General features: G+C 42.2%; 1 protein-coding gene across 7 annotated transcripts in view; it reads left to right on the top strand.

Moving 5' to 3' along the window:
• Positions 1–30: 30 nt before the first annotated feature.
• Positions 31–6,000, top strand: part of EZH2 (enhancer of zeste 2 polycomb repressive complex 2 subunit) — a 69,371-nt gene continuing 63,401 nt past the window's right edge. For 3 of the 7 annotated variants that reach the window (XM_053926821.1, XM_053926820.1, XM_053926817.1), the window contains exon 1: positions 31–164. The gene's annotated coding sequence lies outside the window, so the exon portion shown is untranslated. Of the gene's footprint in view, positions 165–4,816; positions 4,937–6,000 lie in introns of all 7 variants that reach the window. The other 4 variants (XM_053926824.1, XM_053926818.1, XM_053926823.1 and 1 more) reach the window with 3 other exon arrangements.

Raw genomic sequence — 6,000 nt, 5'->3', positions numbered from 1 at the left:
GGGCCAAATAAAAGCGATGGCGATTGGGCTGCCGGGTTTGGCGCTCGGTCCGGGAGCGTCCGACACCCACTGGGACGCAGAAGGCGGTGGAGCCCCGGAGGCGGTGGCGGCGGCGGCGGCGGCAGTAGTGGCAGCGCGCGGGAGCGGCGCGGGCTGGGGCTCAGGTAACGTGCCGCTGCTGGGCGGCCCGCCGGCCGGCAGGGCTCTGGAGCCCCGCGGGAGGCGGCAGCGGCTCCGGGACCTTCCCGCCGCTGCTTTGCCTGTCCGGGTGTCGCCCTCAGCGGGCTCTCCCCAGGCGCCGCTTTCGCAGGCGGGGTGAGGGGACGCCCCTCGGAAGGGGGCCGTGAGTCAGGGCTGGCCCGCGCCACTCCGCGGGCGGGCAGTGCCGTACTCCGTAGACCCGGGGTGGGGGCAGGAGCGGGCGCCGCCGCGAGGGGCGTGCGGAGGGGTCTTCTCGCTTGCCCGCCCCTCCGGAGGCGCGGGGCTGAGCCGGGGTGCTCGGGTGTCTGGGGCGGGCTGGCTGCCGGAGCCCAAGTCTCCTTTGTGTGGAGCGCCGGGTGGGACGGGACACACACAAGTTGGTGGGACCTCGCCGCCGAGTGAGCACTCAGACAAAGGACGGACTGTGTCTCTGGGGAGCTTAGCGCGAGGAAGGGGCAGTGACACAGGGGCCTGACAGCAGGCGCGAGAGGGGCGTGCGGGCGGGGGTGGGCGGGCTCGACCCCACGCCCCCTCCCCTCGGGCGCGCGGGTCGGCGGGGCTGCGGTGGCCCGGGCGGCCAGCGGGGACGAGAGTCCGAGAGCCGCACCTGTGACATTTCCCCCAAAGCAGCCTGAAAGCCCCGTGGCTGTGCCAGACTGCCTTCGCCTTCCCGTCTGGCTTTCTGTTAAGTTGAAGGGAGGGTCGAGCTGTTCTCCCCCTTCTCGGTTTTGTTCGTTTGGAGGGCTTCCCGTTTAGTTCCCGCGTCGTGGTGCACCCCTGCCAACCACAGACAAGTCTGTGCCATGGGGTCACTTTTCGAAAACGGGAGGAATCGGGAAGCAGGATATTTTGGGAAAACTTGGTGAACTCACGCCTAGTGAGTTACCACTTTCTAAGGAATCATGATCTTTAAAAAAAAAAAATCACTGGCTGTTTTGGCCAAGTTGATACGTCTGAGACCGGCGACAGGTGCTAACGAAATCAACTGTCATTTAGTCAGCGAGTATTCCCCCCAATCCCTGGGGGTTGAATGAGGACGAGATGGTAGAAATAGTTGATCAAAATAAAATGCTTATGACAAATGTGTGTTTAGATGGTATGGTTAACAGTTTTTTTTATTAATTGGTCTTGTTTTCCAATGAACAATAGCTTGGGTGAGTCAGAAAAGACTGGATGCAGAACTGTTTGTTGCCTAAGAAATTGAATGTGTGCTGTCCCCAGTTAAGCTAAACTTCCTTTGTTTATCACACGGGATCTGTAAAATTTAAATTCGTTTGGACGTAAAAATCTGTCATTGGTGTTTAAAAATATTTTACTGCAAGGTTTACTTTCTAGGTTTCAAAGGTCATGAGTTTAATTTCACAAAACAATTTAAAAAATCTTTAGTAAGCACTAACGCTGATACAGTTAAATGTAACCTATATTTCTGGGGGTTTTGGAGTTTATTTTCCAATTCTGTTCATGAGCTTTAGCAACTATTTCATGTGTAGGAATAAAATGTGGAACAAACGACTAGTTTATGGATAATTTTATTTGCAAGAAAATGAAAGTATTTAAGATATATTTTATTTCCTTTTCATAGTCTCTAAAGTTAGGAATAGATAGGATTCTAGTCCAGGATATAAGGAATCCTGTTCTCTTTTTGGAGGCGTATTAGGGAATGTAATATTTAAAGTCTCAGAAACACTTAGGAACATGCATTTTAAATTCTGATTTTTTGTTAAAAGTGAGTGTATTCAAAGGAAAGGAATTTAGAGCCACATAGGCACTCTTCTGATTTGTATTGTTCTGTCTGATGAAGATTTAATATACACCTAATACCTTATGGTTTCATAAAAATGGAGACAAAGAAATGCACTGTGAAAGTCTTTATTACATGTATTTTACAGAGTTGGACACAAATGAACAGACATTACAGGTGCTACCCTTAGTGCTGGGATTGTTCAATAATGTTTGCATTTAGGTTATTTGCCGATAATTATATATGAAAAAGTCCTGCAGATAATCTTGTCCATTGTTATGAAATGAGCTAGATATGCACATTTTGGCAGAAATTTGGCTCTTTTAGGCCAAGAAATTAAAATTTTTCCCTTCTTGTGTATTCTGTATTTGATAATTACTGTCTTTATACTTGCCATGAGCTATTTTTTTGAAGTCTTTTTGGGGAATTGGTTTAAACATTTTTTCTGATTGAATTGAGAATGTATTTAGGCAGTTAAATTAGCCGTGATTTAAAAAAAAAACAAAACAACTCGTGATTTAGTGTAGTTAGGCAAAAAAAAAAGTCCTAATGCTGTTGTACCAGCTTTGCCTTGTATGCATACATAAGGCATTATCTTTGTGTTGACCACTTAAAAATTTTAGGGAAATTTCCCCAGGAATGTGAATTGATTTCTCTATTGGCCTAAATAAACAGTGATTAAGAAAGTTGATTTGCTGCTTAAAAACCAAGAACAAGGAAAAATTCTCTAAGGAGCTAACGCAATCTGGGGTCAATTAGAAATGATTTATGGATTTGCCTTGAAGTCTGTGTCAGTATAAATGATGAAAATGTTTTCTTTGAATTATGAAGGATTCTGTATGGTTAGGTGAAATATCTAGTTTATATGAGAGCGTGAGTGGAGACGAACAGCTCATTCAAGTCAGAGGAAGGTTCAGGGTCAGATGTTACCTTTACCTTGTAGAGGCCTTCCCTGAATTCTCAGGCACTCTTGTATTCCACAGGGCTTTGTTCATACTTGTATTATATATAGCATGTATCAAATTGGGTTGTAACCACTTGTTTATGCGGCCAGCTTCTTCACTACGCCCTTAAGTGCCTTACGGCAGAGGCTCTGTCCTGTTTTTTTCTGTGATACCTGGTAGTTGCAAGAGAGTAGGGGCTTAATAATTGAATGAATGAAGAAAATATGAAGAAATATAGAGAAATAATTTGACAAAGGAACTCACACAGGAAAGAGGATATATTAATATTTGTGTTGTGAGGAACTTTGGAAGGTGTGTTTTCTCCCTCTTGGAGAAGCAGTAATTACAAAGAAAAGTGTCAAGATGAACAAGTTCCAAGGTTTGTGATAGTGCTATTGATCTGTGATTGAAAATTGGATATTGACTGTTGATCAAACGTGACTGTTGGTATTCATGTTTGGTATTTTGGGCAGCTAGAGAAAAGTTTGAGTCATCTGGATACCTAGCATACAGTTTCTGCTTAATTTGACAATACTGATGATCCTTGTACAAAAATGTAAGGAGGGGAAAGTGGTCGAGAATAGTAAATCTTTTAATTGTGAGGTGTCTAGTTAAAATGGATGAGTTCTTTATTGGAGTAATTAATTTGAGGTAGGTTTTGAAGTTAAAATGGAAGGAAATAGTGCCAGTCAGTGTAAATATGGATCATTTATTGCAATACTCATCATCATTTCTTTTAAAATGATATGATAAATGTAGATTAGCAAATCCAATAATCTTTCAAAAGGCATAGCTAATACGTTTCTGACATGGTTGCACTGTTCCATATTTTGCCACTGCTCTACATTTGGTGCAAAAATATGACAAAAACAAAGTGAAAAGAAGACGTTAAAGTGCCTATATTTGCCAGATGCTTTATGCATTTGTTTGATTTTTATTGTGGTAACACTCACATCAGATGCTTTATTTTTAATTCCTGTAAAAACTATCCTGTATCCATCAACAGATGAATGGTATACACATACAATGGAATATAATTTAGCCATTAAAGAATGCAATTTTGATACACGCTACAACAAGGATGAACCTTGAAAACATTATAAGTGAAATAAGCCAGACACAAAAGGAAAAAAATTGTAGAATAGGCCAGTTCATAGAGACAGGGTGGAACAGAGGTTACCAGGGACTAAGAGAGGGGGGATGGGAAATTAGTGTTCATTTGGGGTACAGAGTTTCTGTTTGGGATGATGAAAAAGTTTTGGACAAGTATTGATGATGGTTGGTGACATTTTGAATGTGTTTAATGTTACAGAATTGTAGACTTAAAAATGGTAAATGTTATTTATGTCATGTATATCTTACAAAAAAAAAAAGTTTAACAACTCATTCTTGAACAGATAAGATAATTGCTGTCCTGAGGGGCTGAGAGTTTACAGGATTATCCAGCTAGGAATTTGCACTCAGGATTCGTACTGAAATTCTGTGCAACTCTCTACAATCTACTCCCTGTTATCTACTGATATTATGGAGGCTTAAAGTCCTGTGGGTTCCAAGATGATTCAAGTCACGTTGGTTTGTTTGAATCAGTCAGAAAAGTTATATGTAAGAGTACACACTAGTTTTTTGGGAGGTGCAAGCTGGTGCAACAGATGATTGTGGATATCTTTCTTAGCCTGTAGTGGTGTGTACTCTGGGTTGGTGGGGAGGACAGTATTTTTTCTTTTTTTTATTATCCTTACCCAAGGACATGCTTATTTTTAGAGAAAGGGGAGGGAGAGAGAGAGAGGGAGAGAAACATTGATGTGAGAGAGAAACTATAGGTTGCCTCTCATACGTGCCCCAAATCATAGGTGCCCTGAACTGGGATCAGACCTGCAATGTAGGCATGTACCCTGCCCAGGAATCGAACCCACGACCTTTCGGTTTACAGGATGATGCTCCAACCAGCTGAGCCATACCAACCAGGGTGGGAGGACAGTGTTTTAAGAGCGTGGTCTTTGGAGTTGCTTTGCTTGAGTTCCAGTTCCTGAGCTGCCAGGTTGTGGCCTAGGTAAGTTGTCCTTGATGTCTAAGTTTCCCTGTCCTTAAATTAATCATAATGACAGACAGTATTCAGTCCAAAAGGTTGTTGAGAGGATTAAATGAATTACTACGAGTGAAACCTTTAGCAGTACACCTGGGGCAAAGTGTTTGATCAATTATTTTTAGTTATTGTGCCAGTATTGTTTTATGAGTTGATGTGTATTCTCATTAACGGAACTAAACACTCCTAAAGTTTAAATATGGCTTAGGGCCAGTAAGTCAAGAAAGTGGTGTTATATATGCTTTATCTATTTGTTTATTAAGAAACATCTCTTGGTTAAATACAGGTTTTATGTATTCAGTTTAGACATAAAGATTTCTTGATTCCTGTAATCCCATTCCCTACCCGTAACAATTTGGCGTATATTTTCCCTAAACTTTCCAGTGTATTCATATGAATATGTATTTATACATATATTTTACAAAAATTGGATTAAGTTACTTAGTTCTAAAACAACCTTTTTTAAAGGTCAATACAGAGAGCTCTATTTCATTAGAAAATAGCTGATATTTTGTTAGGGCTTGCTATGTGCTTGGTGTTGTTTTAAGTGCGTTCATTTATTTTATATAGATACTGTAAATACAGGAGATGGACAGATTGGTAACAACTAGTGGTAGACTGAGGATTTGAATTTGGGCACTTCGGTTTCAAAGCCCTGATCTCAGCTTGTTTTTTTTTTTTTTGGAGAGGGGCAGGGCGGTAAGGTCCACTAACCACCAGTGATTTTAGCATTTCTTAAAAGAGTTGTAAAACAACAACAAAGCACCCCAAAAAGAATATACAAGGAGACTGGATGTGGCCTACCACGCCATCCTAAAGTATTGTTGATGTGGCCCTTTACAGAAAAAATTTGCTGCTCCCTGCTCTAAGCTGTCAGGCTGTGCCGTGAGCAGAATGTGTAGTGTTTCAGTTTTTATGAATGTGTCACAGAGTGTACCACCCCTCTGATGGACGTGGTGTCCTCTCCTCGAAAGAGAAGTGAACACATATCTAAACATTTGTGTGACAACTCTCCATTGAGTGTGCACAGT

The sequence above is a fragment of the Desmodus rotundus genome, chromosome 6, assembly GCF_022682495.2.
Source record: "Desmodus rotundus isolate HL8 chromosome 6, HLdesRot8A.1, whole genome shotgun sequence".
Classification (NCBI taxonomy): Eukaryota; Metazoa; Chordata; class Mammalia; order Chiroptera; family Phyllostomidae; genus Desmodus; species Desmodus rotundus.
Note: the sequence above shows the minus strand (reverse complement) of the source record. Positions and strands in the feature narration are given on the sequence as shown.